Source organism: Arvicanthis niloticus, chromosome 17 (genome assembly GCF_011762505.2).
Source record: "Arvicanthis niloticus isolate mArvNil1 chromosome 17, mArvNil1.pat.X, whole genome shotgun sequence".
NCBI lineage: Eukaryota > Metazoa > Chordata > Mammalia > Rodentia > Muridae > Arvicanthis > Arvicanthis niloticus.
Genome location: NC_047674.1, coordinates 33,828,800 through 33,850,044, shown reverse-complemented (window position 1 = coordinate 33,850,044; position 21,245 = coordinate 33,828,800). Strand labels below are relative to the sequence as shown.

At 42.9% G+C, this 21,245-nt stretch overlaps 1 protein-coding gene and 1 long non-coding RNA gene across 13 annotated transcripts in view; one reads left to right on the top strand and one right to left on the bottom strand.

The window, feature by feature from the left end:
* The window catches only part of Dst (dystonin), a 385,515-nt gene that overhangs the window by 14,568 nt on the left and 349,702 nt on the right, over positions 1 to 21,245 (top strand). The gene's annotated exons all lie outside the window — the stretch shown is intronic.
* LOC143434847 (uncharacterized) lies at positions 10,100 to 17,556 on the bottom strand. Its single transcript, XR_013104656.1, has 2 exons — positions 17,022 to 17,556; positions 10,100 to 10,490 (listed from the first exon to the last, which is right to left on the bottom strand). It is a non-coding gene; the product is annotated as an uncharacterized LOC143434847 (long non-coding RNA).

Sequence of the window (21,245 nt, the reverse complement as noted above, 5' to 3'; positions counted from 1 at the left end):
TAAATGACCAGAGGAGGTCAGGAAGGAGAGCACAGTAAATAAGAAATCAGGAGAGAGCCGAGCATAGCACTGTGTGTATAAAGTCTAGGTGCTTGGACATCTGAGGCAGGAGGATGTCTGGAGCCCATGAGCTAAAAACCCTCCTGGACAACAAAGTGAAGCCAAATCTTAAGAACCAAGCCATCATCCCCAAAGTAACTAACAAAGAACTCACCCCCTACCAGCACTTCAGAGAAGATACACTGAAAATTGGTAAAGGTATAGACATCAAATCAGCATGTCTTTTGGCTACATTAAATATTAGCTAAACGTTCTAATTGTGACAGAGATTACTATAACTGATAAACAGCAAGGCCTGACTATATACCATTTACAAGGGATAGACTTTAAGAATAAAGACAGACTGGACTGGTGAGATGGCTCAGGTGGTAAAGACACCTGGCACCCAGCCTGAGTCCAGTTTTTGGGACCCAAATATTGGAAAGACAAATTTCCTCTGACTTCTTCATGCCAACTATGGCATATTCACATGAACACATACTCACACACACATACACACGCTCATATATAAAAATACCTATTTAGAAAAATGTAAAAATACAGAGGGCCTGGTGATGTAGCTCAGCTGGCAGATTACCTGCCTAGCGTTCATAGATCCCTAACACTGCGTAAGCCGGGTGTGGTGGTACACGTCTGTAATTCCAGTGATCAGGAGATGGAAGAATGGCCTAGCTCAGTGATACAGCAAGTTGGAGACCACCGTAGGCTACATGCGACGCTGTCTGAAAGAAAAAGGGAGAAGAAAAAACAGACACATTGAAAGTGCATGAGATAAACCATAAGATTGGAATAACTCTCAGGGTTAGATTAGATAGACTTACCGAGGCAAGTAATATTTATAGAGATCAAGAAATGTCACATAAGGATGAAAGGGATAATTATTAGGAAGACATACTCCTAAGTGTGTACATAACCAGCAACAACCTCTATGAGTGTAGAGTGAACTCGAGAAACAATGGAGAAATAGGAAGTGCTGATTTAACTTCACTCATGTACACACCCACAGAGATAGACTATATTGTGGGGGGTGGGGTCTTACTGAGACAGGATTTCTCTGTGTGACAGCCCTGGCTGTCCTGGAACTTGATTTGTAAACAAGGCTCCCCAATCAAACTCAAGAGTTCTGCCTCCCATGTGCTGGGATTAAAGATATGTGTCACCATGCTAAGATATGTAGTAATTTTAAGGAATTGAAATCTTACAGGTTAACTTTTGTTCAAATCAAGTTTAAATCAGTAACAAGATTTCTACAAAATGTCATATATCTTTAAAATAACATTTCCTCTGTATTATCTGTGCATCAAAATAGAAATTGTAACAGAGATGAGAGGACAGCTGAGCTAAGTAAAAATGGAGACACAGTATCAGAGCAATCTTGAAGGCAACATGCAGCTTCAAACAAAAAAGGCCCCAAGTCAGTTCACAGATGTTCAGTAGTATGTAACGGGGAAGACAGGGCAGAGCAAATACAAAGAAAAAAGAAAGATAAGAGTAGACATAGATGAGAGAAGACACAGTAAAAGCAGCAAAGAGGACGTTGGTTCTTTGAAAAAGATCAAATTTATTGCCAGGCAGTGGTAGCAGATGCCTTTAATCCCAGCACCAGGGAGGCAGGGGTGTATCTCTGAGTACAAGGCCAGGTTGGTCTATAAAGTGAGTTCCGGGACAGCCAAGGCTTCTCGGAGAAACCTTGTTTGAAATAACAAAACAAAACAAAACACACCCCCTTCACACACACACACACACACACACACACACACACACACACACACACACAGAAAAAAGAAAGAGAAAGATCAAATTTAAATATCTAGCTATGTTTATGGTATCACTTAGGTATGACAGAAGAAAGTGGAGGCTGTGGGTCTAAGAATTATGAAAAATTTAAAGTAAATAAATTGATAAGTAAAAAAGAGAAAGAAGCTTTAGGCCAACCTCAGTAGCAAGAAAATAAAGCAAGGCTTTATTTTGCCTGAGAAGTTTGCTGGAAGGTCTGGCTACAACTATAATCAAGGTGCAAGTCCTAGAGGCACTGTGGCCAGAGTGAGAGTGTGCAGGGCTTTTGAGCAGAGAGGGGCTGTGGGGTGATGGGGTGGTGGTGGCAGGATTGTGGGGTGTGGAAAAGTAGAGTAGCGGTAGCTGAGGACAGAGAAGAGGGAAAAGAATTTTGGTTAAGGGCAGTATTGAGAAATGAACTGTTTTCTCTGGTTAACAGCTGCCAGATGTCTAGGGTGTGGGTCAGCTGCTTGTCTTGCAGCCTCTGGGGATTGAACAAATAGCTGACTTCCTGGACCTTTGAGCCCAGCAGAGGGCCTTAGTTTTAGGAGAGGGGAATTTTCCTTTTATGGTTATAGCCATCCACAGGTATGACTTGGTAACTTAGCTTTGATGAAATTACTGAAAAATTATTTAATGATAATACTGAGATGATTTGCATCATATATGTTTCTTTGCTTGTGAAGCCTGGCCCCTCCCCTGAGAACCTCTTAGTCCTGAGGTCATGGACCACAAAATTTCTTGCATAAAACTATGGCATTTTTAGCAGGTAGACACATGAGGGAGAGAAAGGCGGCAGAAAATGGCAGTAGAACTGGACCCGAGTGGCTTTAAGTAACATAGGTAGATATGAAATCTAAAGGTTAGGAAAATTGGGATAGCATGTCTAAATTGTGTGGCTATTTTGGGATTTGAGTATTTGCTGATATCTAAATCTGTTTGGTTAACTATAAGCTTTAAGAGTTTTGATTTACTGGGTAATGGGTGTGATGGCTGACCACAGACAGGGTGGAGATCGTGGTTTGGGGCTAGAGTGGCAGCAAGGGGAGCTCTGGAGCTCTGGCCCAGCCAGAGAGCCTACTGAGATGAGGACACCCAGATGGGGCCAGGCGGCATTAGTGTGGGAACTCTGGCCAGCCAGACGCATCTTTTCTAATACCTCCCACTACAGGGCGGTAGTGGTGGTGCACACCTTTAATCCCAGCACTTGGGAGGCAGAGGTAGGCAGATCACTGAGTTCCAAGCCATCCTGGTCTATAGAGTGAGTTCTAGGACAGCCAGGACCATACAGGAAAGCCCTGTCTTGAAGGGGGGAAACCCAAACCAAACAAACAAATGAAAAACCTGGCAGTTTTGATGTTGTGATTAAGTTTCTCATTATATTTCTTTTTTAAAGTTTTTAGGATTTATTTTATATGTATAGATGTTTTACGTAAGTGTACATCGTCTGTGCCTGGTGCCTGGTGCCTGCAGGGGTCAGAAGAGTGTATTGGAGCCCCTAGAACTTGGCTTATGATGGCTGTGAGCCAGCATGTGGGTGCTGGGGACCAAACTCAGTAAGAGCAGTCAGTGCTCTTGACCATTGAGCCATCTCTCTAGGCCCAATTTTATTTCTATTTGGCTTACATTTGTTTTTAATGTTGGGAGATCTATAACAATAAGTTTAGAAAACTGTTGTGAATTTTTCTGGGAGACGTGAACTGATGTCTGTTCACTCAGATGGGGCATTGAAGACGGACCAAAGCAGTGACTTCACTCTGTTAGCTTAGTGAGTTTATTCAAGCTCCCGTAGGAGCAGGGGTGACTCAAAGGTGGCTTCATCACCTCAGAGCCATTGCAGCCAGCAAGGTGATGACTCAGGACTGACCTACTGGCAGCTTCCAGCAGCAGCCTCTCCCCAGCAACTGCTTACTGCTTATATAAAACTGGGGAAGGGGGAGCTTGCACATCATGGAAGATCAAGGAGCTTTCTGCTTTTTCTAAGTTTTGCTCACTTCCTGCATCTTCTAAGCTTCCTCCTCAATCTAGGGAGGAAGGAATGTTTAAATTTGGAGTAAATAGCTGCACAACAAAAAATAAATGGAGATAAAGTGTAAAGGTTACCAAAATGGCTCAGCCAGTGTGCAAGGACAGTGGACAAAGCCTGGACGTGAAGGGGAGGGGCTTCCAAAGCTTTATGTCCATAGTTTCACTTCTCCAGAGAAGTCTGTCTGTCCAGAGTTCTGTATCTGCCCCACTCTCCTCATGACTCACAACTGCTCCAACTCTTCCAGTTTTGACTTGTGACCTCTTTCCCTGACTACATGCTCTCCTGATTCTGAGACATCACGGGCTCTTGAAGAATGTATCATCTGGTCTTGTTACTGCTGCAGATACTTGAGAAAGCCAACGGAGATTTTTGTTTTCTATGGGGAACTCGATTAGATTAATACATACCTAGGCCATGAGTGAGACACACCTTTGGTGAGAATGTGAGGGTGTTTCCAGAGAGGATTAACCAAGGACTACCCTTGATATAGCAGCACTCTGTCTTATAGGCTTGGGGTTCTTGATGAAGCAGATAGAAAAAGGAGAAAGCCGCTGAACTCTGGCGTACCTCTCTCTGTTTTCTCATTGGTGCGGTGCTGAGTTCTTGTCTGGGTGAGTCTCACCTGATCTCAGCAGGTGCTCACTCCTGTGTTCTTGAGCTACTTCTAACTCACTCTGCTTCCTTACACATAGCCTGCCATTTGCTGGCAAGCTGATAGAATTTGGTTCCTTTGTGGTTAAAGTTGGGTGCAAAGCACAGGATACGGAATGCTGGAGACCTTGAGACACAGTCCCTGACAAACTTTTCCTACTTTTCCCTGCATGATGTTTTCTAATTTCCGGTTGCCACACACATGGAAATTACTACTAGCTAAGATCTTTAGACCTAACAACTTGTATTTTTTATTAGGTAATAAATTCCATTATTTCTGTATGCTAAAAATTAATAAAAATGAAGGCTTATCTCATCCCACATCCAATTTTATTGAGATACCAATGTCCAGTTTTGTAATATTTTTCATAATTTTAGGAAGATATCCATGCCTGTTTGCAGTCAGCCTTTGTTCTCACCTCGAGACTCCTAATCTGCTTTCAGTGTTCATTGATCTGTCTTTCCTTGACACTAGCATTAGTAAAGTCACATGGCTAGACAGAATTATAAGTCATCTTTCTGTAGGAATTTTTACTTTGGGTCTGTCATACCCCCCCTCCCAGTGCCCACCGATTAGCATGATAAAGGCTCTGCAGGCACCTGAATATAAATGCAAAGGTGCCTGTGTTGTTATATCTCCCCAGAACCTTGAACAGTGGCTTTCATGAGCTTCTTTGAAAGCTCATGAAAAGTTAACATCCCACACAGGACTTGAGAGTAGTAGAAACCAGATCTCATCTGGATTTAACAATATTTAAGTTTCTATTTGTGACTGTTTTAGTTTTAAAAATAAAGCATAAACAAACAGGGGTAAAATGGTCCAGGAGAAGACAATGGGAAGGGATAGAGGATGGACAAGAGGACACAGGGCATGAATGAGGGAAGAGCCTGGAGGCCAGGGCTGTGCAGGCAGAAGGAGAGGAGCAAGGGACAGAGGAGGGAGGAGAAAGGAGGAAGGAGGAAGAAAAGAGGAAGAGAAGAAGGAGGAAGGAAGAGGGAAGAAGGAAGGAAAAAAGGGAAGAAGGAAGAAGGAAAGAAGGAGGAAGAAAGGAAGGGAGAGGAGAAAGGGAAGGAGGAAGGAAGAAAAAAGGAAAGAGGAAGGGAAGAAGGAAGAATGAGGAAGGAGGGAAGGAAGAAGAAGGAAGGAAGAAGAAGGCTCTGGGAAACACCGGTCCAAGAAAGCATAGTGTCCACTAATGTATAGTTTGTTGATTTCCTTGATTCACCAATTAAAAGTAAGATAACTTTTTAAATTAATTATTTCATTTATTTACATTTCAAAAGTTGTCCCCCCTTTCCGGTCCCTCTTCCATGAGCTCCCCACCCCATCCTCCCTCCCCTTCGCCTCTAAGAAGGTGCTCCCCCCCCCCCACCAGTAAGATAACTTTTTAAAAAAGATTAATATTTTACCAATTTTGAGGACTTGCTGGCTTTGCTTTGGAATGTCTTCCAACAGGAAGACCCACTTGCAAAGCTTGCAAAGACCCTCTGCCTCCTCCGGCAGCTCCTTCACGGCAGGGACTGAGGGGGTCATTTGTTGAATGCTTTGGAAATCACTTTCTAGAGTTGATCAGTTACTTACTTAAAACTCGAAACCTGTCAGTGGTCTACTGCTTATTATTATTATTATTATTTTTTTTTAAGTAGTCTGTCATATAGTCCAAGCTATCCTTAAACTGTCTACGTAGCCAAGGATTACTGTGAACTTTGGATTCTCCTGCCTCTACCTCCTATGTGTTGAGGTTTCTGAATCTTTTTTTTCTCTTGTGTGAATGTTCATCTATCCTGAATAAACTCATCAGTAATCATGACTCATAAGTAATCTCCAAAAATATGCAGGTAGTTCTTGTTTTTGTTTTTAAATCTCGGTCTGATTAATCTCAGAAATTGAAGAAGCTTTCTGAATGAGAAATACACTGAGGGGGAGGCTTCTGAGAGCCCTGTGTACTGGTAAACAGGAATCTGTAGCACCGTGGGCTCTGTGTAGCAGCGTGGCCTTCGAGTCACAAGTGGGCTTGATTGGTATGAAGATGGGACAGTTACAATAAGGGAAAAATAAATAATCCTCCTACTGATCACAGGTTTAGAACAGGGCAGAATGCTTGGAACATACGATGGAGAATTATAAAACAAACAAAACTCCTCAGGAACAGACTGAAGTTAATTCCCAAACCTAAACACCATACCTTGTCTATTGACATTTTGACCTATAGCATCAAGGTACTGTACAGCAAGGCAGCCTAACTCCAGGAGTGCATACTGAACTGCAGTAGTACCCTGATTCCGGCTTGAGGGGGAAAATAGTTACTTATAAGACTCAGAAGATCCAGAAACCCTTCATTTTCTCTGTCCCATAATCCCTGAGCCTCAAGTAATACCACAGGCAGATCCCAAAAGAAGCCAAAACAAAACAAGACAAAAACAAAAGCCCCCAAACAAACAAAAACCAAAACCACCACCACACCAGAGAGGGAAAACCAAAGTTTCCCCCCCCACACACCCCCAATAGAACAGGGCAAATTGTCGTTGCTGTTTTCTGCTTCTGTATGCTGCCCCTTGGCCCTGATGCGAACAGTTGCATCACAAAAGTATTTAACAGGACAGGAAAACAAGGACTCACTCTGATTGATACACAGACAGAAGTGGAATCCGAAAGCCAACTGAACAGCTTAGTTGAAAGGAACAGATTTCTAGAAAGAATCACTGAAGTAACCTCAGAGGTCAGTCTGAAGAGACATCCAACTCTCTTCAGCTGAACTAATAACTCAGATCTCCCTGCAAAGGAAACACCAGCCCCAGATGGCCTCACTGGAGAACTCTATCAAATATGCAGAAAGAATTAATATTGACCAGCCACAAAGTTGGAAAAGGAAAATTGAAAATGAGTTATAGACTCAGGAAACCCATAGTAAAATTTTTAGGAAAAAAAAAAAGACAAATTTTTAAATAAGCGTAAAAGGTAAATCACAGATCATAGGAAAACATTTGGGAAACATGTATCTAGTAAAAGACCTGTATCCAGTAGTTAAAAGCTGACAAAACTCACTAAGAAGAAAAGAAACAAATTTTAAAATGGACAATCCTTTGATGGTCTGTGAACAGCTAGCAAGAGCATGAAGGGTAGGTAGATGTTCAACATCGGGGCTGGCACAGTGGCTCGGTTGTAGGAAATGCTCGACGTCACCATGTGGTGACCCGGAAGAGCTGTGCAGTCAGACTGAAAACTCTTCACGGTAAACAGCCGGCAGTGCCACCGCATGGGTGAGCCTCAAAGCCCCAATTGGGGGCTTGGAAGATATTCAAGAGATAAAGCGCTTTAGGTGTGAGAGCTGGAGTAGGCATGGCAGCTGCTTGTGACCCTAGTGCTTGGGACGTGGAGACAGGATCCCAGGGGCAAGCTGTCGAGCTAGAGTGGCCATATTGGGAAGCTCTTGGTCCTGTGAAAAATTGTGCCTTGGTAAGTAACATGGAGAGCAAGCTAACCAGACACCTAATACACCTAATACCAGACTTTGGAATCCACACACATGTGTTGACACACACACACACACACACACACACACACACACACACACACACACACACCAAACAGAGCAAAACCAAACCATAAAGGTCCACTGAAGAAGCCCCCCCACAGAAGAGTCCATATTCCATGTGACTCCCCGATCAGTCAGCATCTAGGAAAGACAGATCTGTACAAACACTCAAAGCAGATGAGAGGTCCTCTTTTTCTTTTGGGGTGTTGAGGATGGAACCTGGAGCCTGATGCATGCAAACCAAGTACAGTACTGCTACCTATATCCAGCCCTGGGATTCTTTAAAAAGTCTCAACCTGGGGCTGGTGAGGGGGCTCAGCAGGTACAGGCGTTTGCTGCCAAATTAGACACTCGGAGTTCAGTCCTCAGGTCTCACATGGTGTGAGGAGAGGACCAACTCCTGCAGGTTGATCTTTTACTTCCTCATGCACTCTGTAGCACACTGACATGTACACACATTAAGTTAGTTAGTTAGTTAGTTAGTTAGTTAGTTAGTTAGTTAGTCAGTCAGTTAAAAAGGCAGCTCTACCAGGTAAGAATTTGTCCCGGAAAATGTTTTGGGTGGGTCAGTTTTGCCTTAAGGTGTTGTTCTGCTTCAGGTATGTGACATTGTAGGTATTGTGTATTGATTACCTGTTAGATTTGGGGACATAGTCATTCATAGTCTCCCTAATCTAGTCTCTAGCTTGAAAGCTCAGATCTTCTTTCTGCCTCATATGGGGGATGGGAGGGGATGAGGGGGGAGCAGCTGTTGAGGCCCAGAGAGAGGCCTGAGGTTTGTTTTAGTAGTGACTAGGTATAGTTTTAGGAATTACATGGGGCTGCAGAAAGTGTCTTAGGCCAGGTTTCTTGCCCTTTCTCCCCTTCCTTCTCCACACACAGTGAAGGGACCATGTGAGATTTGAGGTGGATCCTAACCTAGGTCAGGTTCTTAGCTTACCTTGGGCACACTTAATGGTATCTTTCTCTTTTGAGAAACTAGAAATTGCAGTATTGATCCTCACAGGCCCCTTTGAGTATTCATGAGATAATAACTGTCTTTTCTCTCCTCCTTTTCTCCCCTTTCTGACTACATATCAAGCTAGAAGATGATAATCTGTAGAATAGCCGAGACAAAGCGGAACCTTTCAGTCCTTAGTGAATAATTCAAATCCAGCAGGCTCATGGCATCTCGCATTCCCTGAGCTCCTGGTCTACCCTCTTTGTCTTGCTGGAAACATGGTGCTTCTACACCTCAGAAGCTTCAGCAACTCTCCGTCTCATACAGAAAACATGTAGGAGAGGGTTGCGTCCTTCATTCAGAATACAAAGATGTCAAGTGATTTATGCAACATCCAAGTTGGAAAAAGTAGTAAGTGAGTGGTTTTTTCTGTTAGCTTTTAAAGAGCCCGTGAATGATTTGCAGAAGGGTTTCAGTGGCTTCTGAAGATGCTGAGATCCTGTCCTGCCCTACATCCTGTCCTGGGATGGCCTAGTTACAGGGAAGCCATATAAGTTGTCATTATCTGAGTACTCCCTTTTGCCAGGCCTCTTTCCTTATGACTTATCTTATTCGGTTATCACTTGCCCAAGCCTGGTCCTCCTGCTGGTCCAGCTCATGCTTGTGGCTACTGGAGAGCAGAGACGGGAGCTGAGGTAAAACTGTCTGAAATGGCATTCACTTTGCTAAGCATAATAGGTAGGGATTGGTATTACATTCTGTAAGGTTGCATACTCAGAGGAGAATTTGAGCCTGCTTTTGGGGCCTAGGAGGTAGTGGTAATTTTCACCTGAAAGCCAGGCGGGGCTCCACAGAATGGTGTCTTGGTTCTTAGAAATAAGATTCTTGGGCTGGAGAGATGACTCAACGGTTAAGAGTACTGATTGCTTTTCCAGAGGTACCGAGTTCAATTCTCAGCAACTGCATCGTGGCTCACAACCATCTGTAGTGGGATCTAATGCCCTCTTCTGTTGTGTCTGAAGACAGCGACAGTGTACTCACATACATAAAATAAATAAATCATATATATATGTATGTACACACACACACACACACACACACACATGATTCTTTGTGCATCACTTAAATTTTTTTCGAAACCTTCAAGGAAATGAATTTTCTGTGCTTAATCTCTTTTCTGAGTGCTCTCTTTCCAGCAATTCTACCGTTCACATTTCTGAGTCAGGTCTGGTGAGGCAGATGGTTATTATGTCATAATAATAGGAACTGTATTATACAGACATCCAGCGTGTCTTCTCCATTGTGTCCATTAGGAAGTCTGCTGGCGTTTTCCACAGCTGCAGTCAGTGTGTGTGTAAAGCCCTTGCCCTCCGCCTGCTGTCTGACTCAGCAGCCGTCTGCAGATGCATCACCAGGGTGGCGGAATAAAAGAACCAAATGCTGAATTCAAGTTATTTTCCCGGTTGCTAGACTCCTTTGAATTATCCGAAACACCTCGCTGTATGGAGTAGATGGGAAATGAAATTGGACAGTGTTGGCTAGCTGCTGCTGTATCACTAACAGGTTCTCTAGAAACCTTAAGAAAATAACAGGCTCAAGCACGCCTCGAGCTATTCTCCCAGAAACTATGGCAACAAGCCTTTTAGTTAAAGCTGAAGTAGTATGTGTAGCTTAGAGAAGCATGGAGAGACTGCCAACTGATAGGGCGAGTACATGAAAATAATACAGAAACCAAAAAAAAAAAAAAAAAAAAAAACCCAAGTTCATTTTAATATATATTTGATATTTCTTTGTTATTTCCTTTTTAAAAAGAAGCAGTGAATTGTTTAGTGAATATTGACATTTGGCTTTAGGATGTGTTATATAGGCCCCTGATTATAGTTTTTAAAGGTCAATATTAAAATGTAATTGTAAGGGTTAACCCAGAGGCACTCTCAACTGTAGAAGGCAGCCAGAGTAGGAGGATGTTCACAAGGATGGCAGTGCATGTATATATTCGTTCCATGTATCCATCCATCTCTATCAACTGGTTTGCTACATTGGTACCATGTCTCCATCTGTATGACCTCTATCAGCTGGTTTGCTACATTGGTACTAATGACTGATACATTGCTAAACTAGTTCTCTCTTGAACTGAAGCCTTTACATCCAGTGTGCTAGAATTTATTTTTAAAACAATTTAATATATTATTATACAAACAGCAGTCTATTATGTTAAACCCCTGTCTTACTTAGAGTTTCTGTTGCTGCAGTGAAACACCATGATGAAAAAACAAGTTGGGGAGAAAAGGGTTATTTGGCTTACACTTTGATATTGCTGTTCATATCTGAAGGAAGTCAGGACAGGAACTCAAACAGGGAAGGACCCTGGAAGCAGGAGCTGATGCAGAGGCTACGGAGGAGTGTTGCTTACTGGCTTGCAACCTGTGGCTCGCTCAGCCTGCTCTCTTAGAGAACCCAGGACCACCCGCCCAGGATTGGCACCATTCACAGTAGGTTGGGCCTCTCCCCCATTGATCACTAATTGAGAAAATGGCTTACAGCTGGATCTTTGGAGGCATTTCCTCAACTTTGGTTTCTTCCTTTCTGATGACTCAAAGCTGTGTCACGTTGACACACAAAACCATCCAGGGCAGCTTCCCAGATTAAAAAAAAAAAAATAAAAGCAAAATGGGAAAACAAGAATTGCTGTTTGTGCATGCATGTATATGTATCTGTGTGTATATGTTTGGTGTCAGCCACCGTAGTCATGGGCATATTTTATTTTATTTTTTGCCTAGAAGAATTTGAGTTTATGCCTATTATTTTAGCATCCCATCTGATTTGTCCTTCTGTTTAGTGTTCAGAAAAGCCTCAGTTTGGAGTCTAAATGCATAGTTGTCTGATAAGGGCAGCATCTAGGAAGTCAAGTGTCATCTAAAGCAGTAAAAGGTAACGCTTATTGGTGCCACACTCCTCTAGTTGCAGCACTAGGGAGGTAGAGGCAGGCGATTCTCTGTGACTTTGAGGTCAGCCTGATCTACAGAGCAAGTTCCAGGACAGCCAGGGCTACACAGAGAAACCCTGTCTTGGAAAACAAGAAGAAGAAAAAGAAGAGAAAAGAGAAAAATTAAATAAAAGATAACAGTAATAAATCTAAATGCTCCAAAGCTGGAGATGTCACAGGCATGGGCTTAGGATCCCTAAGTCAGAGGCGCACAGACTGCTGGGATACACTGTAGCTCTGTCTCTATAGTATGCTTGCAGTTAGCTTCCTCTTTTGTGTGCTGTCGACAGCTCGCTATGGATAACCAGGTCTGATCTCCTATTCCTTACCTCATACAGGATGAGTACCTCAGTGTCTGTCCCAGCACACTCTGACGTGCATGCCTCCTGACCTAAAACTGGATTTGGCTTGTCTGGTCCCCTTTTCTTTTTATGCTTTTTCTCCAGGCTATAATTCCTCAAGTCCAGTGTGTGTGTGTGTGTGTGTGTGTGTGTGTGTGTGTGTGTCTGTGTGTGTGTGACAAATTTCTGCTCATACTTCCAAAATGAGAGTAAATCACAATTTTTTTCTACATTTATCTCTCCATCTACCCATAATCCTTACATACATTTTTGTCTTCTGAGACTGGGTGATGGCTACAGACGTGGGGTAAGGACTTAGATACATATCTGTCTTCCCAAGGCAGGTCCTGGATATTTTTTGGTCATCTTTCCATAACCTTGTGTGGCACCCAACATGGAAGAAATACTTTTCACAGTCTGCTAAATGTTTGATGTTGGATAGACATTTGATGAACGTCTGGGTGGGATTAAGTGGGTAAGGTGACTGGAGTCACCAGGCACATTGAGAAGACACCTCTCTGCTGTTTGCTGTCCCCCTCTTTCCTGCTCTTCTGTTGCTCCTTGGATGTGGGTTGCTCTCACATTTTCTCCTCTACGTCACCACGCACCTTCCTCAGCCCCTCTTACCTAGGTGTTCCTCATCCCTAAGCGCTCCTGAGTTCCTAAAACACTGCCTTTCTTCTCCCAAGTTCTGCCCTCAACTCCAGACTCAAAAATGCCATTTCCAAACAGAACCACACTGTCCTGTCTATGGGTAGCCTTTGGTATCAGTAGTTCCAAATTTGCAAAGCCCATCCAAAAATGTGGGTATGTATGAACATATTGTGGACTCTTCCCCCTTGTCATTGATCCATAAACAATACAGCACAGCTGTGCATACATTATTCACACTGTATACTATTAGGTGTAAGTAAATGAAGAATGGCTCAGGGTATATGGGAATATATGGGCAGGGGGAGAAAGGGAAAGAAGGAGGGAGTGTGGGCGTACTTGAGCACCCAGCCTTTCGGTAGCTAGTGGCTTTGAGAAACCAGCCCTCAAGGGATGACTGTTACTGGGGACTGAATACTCAACTAATTTGGGGCAGGGTGCAAATCCATAAAAGGGAAACAGTAAGGAGTACTCGAAATTTGCATTCCACAATAGAAAGAGCTGTTTTGGTTTTCAAATTTTTGACCCTGAAATTTTTCTTCCATGTAGTATGTTAATGCCATCCAAAATGAGCTTTCATGCCAAGATTTTGGGTTCTGTCATTTAGTCTTGACAAAGGACTATTTAGAGAGCTGAGTGTCTGCAGCCAGCTTTTCACAGCTTTGCCTCCTGTTCAGGAGTGTTCTTTGAATTATTTGAATACTTCATTGCTTCCTTATACCTTATATAATTGAATGAATGTTGGGAAAATGACTGTCAGTGCTGCTGATGAGAAAAACCTGGTGGATCCAGCAGTTCACCTGAGATAAACATATTAAAAAATTGCATGAGCAAATAGGAGAAATTCTCAGTCTCAAGTGCATGCTCACTGAAGTTAAGCTTACCTGGAATCCATTTTATGAGTTATGAGAAAGAGCCAGAAGCAAGGGGCATGCAAAGCACTCTGCACATCTTATCTCAACCTGAATGCTCTCGAAGAGACATCCTGTACTTGATATCCAGGTTGGAGTGTGATGTTTGCACTTTTTGTTGGTGGTGTCTTTAAGGAAACATTTTGTATAGAGAATTTGCCTGCATTTCCATCAAGGTGCTGCCCAAGTGTTTCTGCCCGCCCCCCCCCCCCCTTTTTGAGGCTTTCAGTAGTTGGCAGTGTTCAGCACGTTGGCAGGGCTGGTGCAAATTTGATTCTAGGTCAAGGGCCCTGCTGCACTAGCGGGCAGCCTGGGTACTGGGAGGGGCTCTACGGCTTGTGAACTGAGGCCAGCTGCCTGCAAACCTCCCTCACCTGTAGGATCAAGAGAACCATAAACACCAAGGCTTTTGTGCTCCAGCTTGGACAACTACTGTCATATGACCCTCAGTGGCCAGGGCTGACTATTGGGGCCTTCCCAGCTAGAGACAGCAGTGCAGGCTCACTCTGGGCCTTTGTTCTGAAGGCTTCCCTTGCAAATGGCCTGTCTGTCAGACTCGTAGATGAAATAGAGCCAACTTAAATCTTGGGGGCATCCTCTTCTTGCTTACAGTAATGTGTGGTAAGTTTGTAAGTTATCAACATCATGTTGATATTTATAAGCTTGCATACCGCCCCCTCACCGAGAGTTCTCTATACTTGTTTTGAAGAATTAAAGGGTAAGATTGGCTTGCTAATTTTTTAAAATTTTGTTTTCTCTTGTCCCTAGTGTCGGTTTTATTGCTTCAGTCCTTTAACCTTCCAGTTTGATTTTCACATTAATTTGTGCATAAGATTTTCATGATGGAATTGTGCAGTCAGGGAGGAGAGTGGAAACCATTTACTGTGTGCCTGCAACATCTCTTCCCTTGAGCAAGTAAAGGGGTCATTGGCAGCATTTGCTATTATTGATGGCATTAAATTCTTTTTGAAAAGGCAAAACATGTTTTGTTGATTAAAGAATAAACACAAAAGGAAACTATCCTATTCCTAGTCCCTATTTTAGAAGAATCACTAGTCTTAGTCTCTTACAAATCCTTATGTGAATCTCTCCGTACGTGAGGGAATCAACGTATCTGATTTTTCTCTATTTTTACGTGGACAGCAAACACTCCGTACACTCTTGTGTCTGAGCTCATTCACTTGGGTAGCTTTCCACAGAGAGTATTCACCTTATTCTCCATAGCATTCCATGTATTTATGAATATACATGAACTAAATACTATAAATACACTTAAAATTTCTTGACTTTTCTTATCACAGCCGATGCAGTGACAGGAGTCATTCATAGTCACGCCACAAGTGTGCAGATTCCTCTTCATTGACATCAGCTCCCAGCGATGGGATCATAAGATTCTTATGCTTTTTGATTGAGCAAATGTTGTCACGTGACCCGCCATAATGGGTGCTTCAATATGGAAAGCCATACTTCTCGGTTGGGTTACTCCTTAGCTTGGCTATTGTCTGTCTTTCTGTCTGTCTGTCTGTCTGTCTGTCTGTCTCCAATGCCAGTATTTCAATTGTGCTTCTAATGCAAAGGAAAAAAAAAAATCAGTGTTTTTACTCAGCCTGTTCAATGTGAATTGTGTTAAAGGAGAATCAAGTGTTGATCCGTTTAGTTTTCCCAACAGATTATGGAAATGCTGCTCCCTTTGTTCTGCCTGTCCTTGGTCCTTTAAAAGTGAGTGTGTTGCACCTTCTGAGTGCAGACATCCTCCAGTCTTCCATCTGATTTCCTATACTATCTGTGGCAGTTTTTACTGCAGTCTCCTGGTCTGCCAGGCATACATAAAAGAGTCGGCGTGGGCTCCCTTTTGCTAACCTTTCTAGGATTGTCTCCGCTGCCTCCTTCATAGCAGAAGGGCCTTTGTAATTCTTTTAACAGATTTCCCTTCTTATGTTGTACAGTGTGGCCGGCTGCCGATTATACTTGCTGGCACCTCTCTCTCTCTCTCTCTCTCTCTCTCTCACACACACACACACACACACACACACACACACACACGAGAGAGAGAGAGAGAGAGAGAGAGAGAGAGAGAGAGAGCACACACACACACACACACACACACACGAGAGAGAGAGAGAGAGAGAGAGAGAGAGAGAGAGAGAGAGAGAGAGAAAGAGAAGGAGAAAGAACAGACAGACAGAGACACACTTATTGTTTGGTGTTTTGTTTTTTGTTTTTGTTTTTTTTTTTTTTTTGACAGGGTTTTGTTATGAACCCTTGGCTGGCCTAGAGATTGCTTTGTACCCTAGGCTAGCCTTAGGCATGCAGCAATCCTCCTGCCTTAGTTTGCTCAGTGCTGAGATTATAGGCATCTGCCAGAACAGCATCTGTATTTGCTGATATTTTAATTAGATCTTTTTGTCAGTATCTATGTGGGACTTTATATGAAGTTTCCTCGACTAGGGGGGAAATCATTGAGGGTTTTCGCAACATTGTATTTTCTTTATGGGAGTTTGTTTCACTTGAGTATTGTGTAAGCTCTTTCTGTGGTGTTTGGCTCTGGTTTAAGGGTTACAATAGCATTCCTTGGTGAGACTCTGGCTAGTACGTTTGGTGTCAGGTAATGGGGGATCTATTTCATTAAATGACAAAGAGGTGAAATGCTCCTCTCTCAGGAGAGCAAGGCTTTCTGAATGTGGCCTTTGTGGCTGTCAGTGCTGCCCAAATCAAACTGCAGCCAGCAGTGTGCCCCTGGTGCCCTTTATCCTGTGATAACTATCTTTATGTCCAATTAACCCCGAATGCCAGCTCCTCTTTTCCTGCTGCCTGTCTCTGCTGAGGTTACCTCCTAACTAACCAGTACTGTTTTGGAGATAGGATTCTATAGAAGTGTTTCTCTTGGGGTTGGAGAGGTGACTCGGGCTAAGAGTGCTTACTGCTCTTGCAAATAGCCCTGCCATCTATGTCGGGTGGCTCACAAACACCTATAACTCCAGCTCCAAGGGATTTGATATACAATTCTGGCCTCTCTAGGCTCCCACCTACACGTGGTGTTGACTCACACCCTGTACACATGTGACATTTACTAACACACATGCAACACAAAAATAGTAGGAATAAATATTTTTTAAAAAAGAAGTGTTTCATTTTCTTACCAGAGCGTGAATACAATTCTGGAAAATCTCGGGTCTCAGCCGTTTGTGTGCTTTGTTGCTGTCTTGTCTTTTGTGATCTCCAGGTACACTTAGCCTGAGGTGAAGCAGAGCACTCCAGTGCAGGACTTAGGGTTTCAGATAAATACAGCCCTTGAGGGAAGAAGCCAGAGTCCCTGACTTACCGTTGTAGAGTGAGGAGAAAGGCTAGCACCTTGCTATTCTGATCTCTCCAGTGTCTTGACTTGAGATGGATTTTCAGCGCCTGCCTCGAAGCGACCTCTTTACTTGGCCTGGCAGCTCTTTCCTTGTGTTGACTCCTCACTGGCTTATTAAACAATGACCTTGGCTTCCCTTAGGAGGGAACAACAAACTGGAAACAGGACAGAACAAAATGGAATTCATACTTTGGAGTAATCAGACAAGTGAGGGTTGTAGACCTGGACCAAATCATGCAATAATGATAAAAGGAAGAAAGCCTGATTGTGCTCTGAGCTGGCTTTTTTCCTGTTTCCAGTACTTACCACAGTGCCACACAATTTTGAGAACAATACCTGAATTAGTGGATAAATGAGTCCCTCGTGAATACAGAGCAACAGAAACTGGGCGTGGCTCACACATGTCTGTAATCTTAGTACCTGAGAGGCTAAGGCAGGAGGATCAGGACAAATTCCAGACTTGCAACCTTCCCTCCTCCTCAACAACAACAACAACAACAACACGAAAATTGGAGCATAATGAAGATAAATACCGAATGGATAAATAGACTTCCAAGGGCTCCAGACGTACTGAGAACAGGGTTGAAAATCTTGCACTGTATGAGAAATAATCATGACAGTTTCGTTTAGAGTAGTCAGATTTACATTCATGATGTATGTTGTAGATTCTTTCCTGGCAGCACGTTTTCTAAATGCACTTCATCCAAGATGCGTCTTAGAATAACTCACACGCACTGTCTCTGAAGCTACAGAAGTCTGAACTACTCTAGTAGATTCATAATAATTGGGCTTTTGTATCGGGCAGTTGGTGCTCAGCCTTCTTCCTGCCTCGGGAAATGATGGGAGCAGAAGGAAAGGAATCAAAGGGATTCGTCGAGGATGCTAAAATTAGATCTGCTGGCTTGAGGTCAGATGCTCTGAAACCAGAGTATCAAATGAGAGACTTCGGAGCAGAAAGGCTGAGTCCAAGCTCCTACCTGCAAATTACGAATCGCAGTAGCATCTGCCATTATGTTTTGCCAGAGTGGTTTCCCATCTTGAGCAGTGGAAACAATTTAACTGACAGTCTGTGTTTGGATGACAGAGGGGAAATTCAGAATCCCCAAAGCACTCCTGCTACCAGCATTATTTGAATCCTTGTGACCCTTGCTGTCCGGTCCTTCTGCTCTGCTAACGCTACCCACCTATAATATAGCTTAAATAATAAGTTTGTTAACTAATGTATTCTCTATATTGTCTCTGGATAAGTAATTTTGATTGTGTTTTGAAACAGAGTTTCTCTGTGTAGCCCTGGGTGGTCTGGAACTCACTCTGTAGACCAGGCTGGCCTGCAGCGCATAGAGATCCACTCCCTTTTTGCCTACCAGGTGCTAGGATTAGAGGATATGCCCCTGCATCTGGCTCTAAATAGATACTTTGTATTTGTTTTCTTTCTCTTCTTGAATAGTGTGTTGTGTTTTGTCATGCTGTATTATGTAGGGACAATCTCAGAGCTCTGTATCCACAGTTATGGTTATGATTGAGACTCAACAGCTAAAATTGTATTTGCAAGTTTAACATCGTTCCCAACTTGAGAAAAATCAGTGGTGACAATATAAGTTTGCTGGTTTTATAGCCCTACCATATACATGTTTATTCCTTTCAGTAAGATGACTTGGTTTCATCAACTGTGATTTGGGAAGGGCCGTTCCTTTCTAACCTGTGCTCCGCAGTGGGACTGCCTTCCTCTCTGTCCCTGAGATGTGGGTCCAGGATGATCAGAGCTTAAAAGAAACCATATACATAATGTCAGCCAGATAGGATCCTCTTAATTTCATAAGGACTGGGTTGGGTGTGTATGCTTCTACCTACATACTCTGTTAGTTCCCCATTGCTACGACAAAGCACCGGGGAAATACAACTTAGGGGAGAGGAAATTCTAGAGGATTCAGCCAAGGCTGGCTGGCTTTATAACCGGCAGGAAGCAAAGTAGGGGGCAGAGACAAAATCCTTCAGAGATATACCCTATTTTTTTCCCCAGCCAACCCTTTTCTCCCAATGTCCCCTGAATGCCATCCAAAAGAAATAGACCAATGGTGACCAAATCCATTCCTGCCAGCGACCAGTCACTCAATACCTGTGTCTCTTGGAGGATACTTAATATCCAGACTACAGCTCATTTGAGCATAAAAGTCTAAATATCTAAACTGGACTTCAACCAGTGATGACCCAGACCTACTTCCTTCCAGCTGGGGACAGCTAGTTCCATGATTTCTTGTTTCTTTTAATTATGTTTATTTAATAGTATTTGTCTTAAGTTAGGGTTTTACTGCTGTGAACAGACACCATGACCAAGGCAACCCTTATAAAAGAAAACATTTAATTGGGACTGGCTTACAGGTTCAGAGGGTCTTATCATCAAGGTGGGAAAATGACAGCATCCAGGCAGGCATGGTGCAGGAGGAGCTGAGAGTTCTACATCTTCTTCTGAAGGCTGCTAGCAGAATATTGGCTTCTAGGCAGCTAGGATGAGGGTCTTAAAGCCCAAACTCACAGTCAAACACCTACTTCAACAAGACCACACCTCCAAATAGTGCCACTCACTGGGCAAAGCATATTTAAACCATGACAGTATTGGATGTGTGATGTGTATGAGTGTGCACATGCAACTACACATGTGTAGAGGTCTGAGAACAGCTTTCCGATGCTGGTTCTCCTCTCTGATTATCAGGTTTTCATGGCAGGCATCCTTTCACACCGAGACGTCTAAATCCCATGAGTGTCTTTTCAGCCCTGCGTTCCGTGATTTCACAGCCATGATAGAAATATTTTTATCTTGGCTATTAGGGCATTTTTATAGTAGTTAATTTTTAATGTGTGAACTAACTTGGCTAGGTAATAGCCTAGAGAGTGGCCAAATATTACCTTTTTAATGTTTTTTTTTAACTTTTTTTTTTTAAGATTTATTTTATTTATATGAGTACACTGTAGCTGTCTTCAGACATACCAGAAGAGGGCATCTGATCCCATTATGGGTGGTTGGGAGCCACCATGTGGTTGCTGGGAATTGAACTCAGTACCTCTGGAAAAGCAGTCAGTGCTCTTAACCACTGAGCAATCTGTCCAGCCCCCCTCCCCCCCTTTTTTTTAATGTTTTGAGGGGTAAAATTAAATGTAAATTGGTGGACTTAAAAGTCCAGTTAGTTGAAGGCCTAGAGGAAAGAAAAAGAGTGGGCATCTGTATCAGAGGCTTTTCTTCTTGCTGTAATAAAATATCTGACAAAGCAGCTTAAGGGAAGGTTGGCGCTGGCTCACAACTTGAGGTTACAGTCCCTCCAGACAGGGAAGACTGGGGCTTGAGGCGGCTGGTCACACAGTCAGGAAGCTGTGACAGGTGAAGCGGCCACCTTCCGTTTCAGTTCAGTCCAGGACTCCATTAGGGTCTTCACACCTCAGCCCGTTCTGGAAACTCAGACTTGCCCACAGGGTTTGTTCCCATGGTGATTTTAAATCCTGTCAAATTGGTGATCAAGATCAATCATTCCATTTCCTCCTTCACCCTCTGTCCTCACATGTAAGGAAATTCTCTACTCCGTTGCCTTGTGACATCAAGTGGCATTTATAAAGCTTAGAAGAGGAATGGAAGAAGATATGGGGAAAACATGGAAAACCTTTGAGTTGAAAGAAATGTTCGATGAAGAAATATTTGGAAGCTATAAAGGGAACAGAGTGGCAGTTTGAACTGGAGAATTCAAAAATCTCTGTATAGGAAAATGAACAGAAGGAAAGTACCTGCTATGTCTATGGCAGATACTTCTATTGAAGGCTGATAAGTCTTCTAAAGAGTAAGTAAAAGGTATCTATAAATGTAGAAAAATGAGCAAAGAGGTTAGGAGCAGATACTTAAAACAATGGCTTACATAAATATGAAAGACTGTCTCCATTTACTGATAAACAGTTACCAGTTAAGAATAATATTTGCTTGCGAGCATGGTAATGGATAAAGATACATGCTATTCAGTGTTGATGA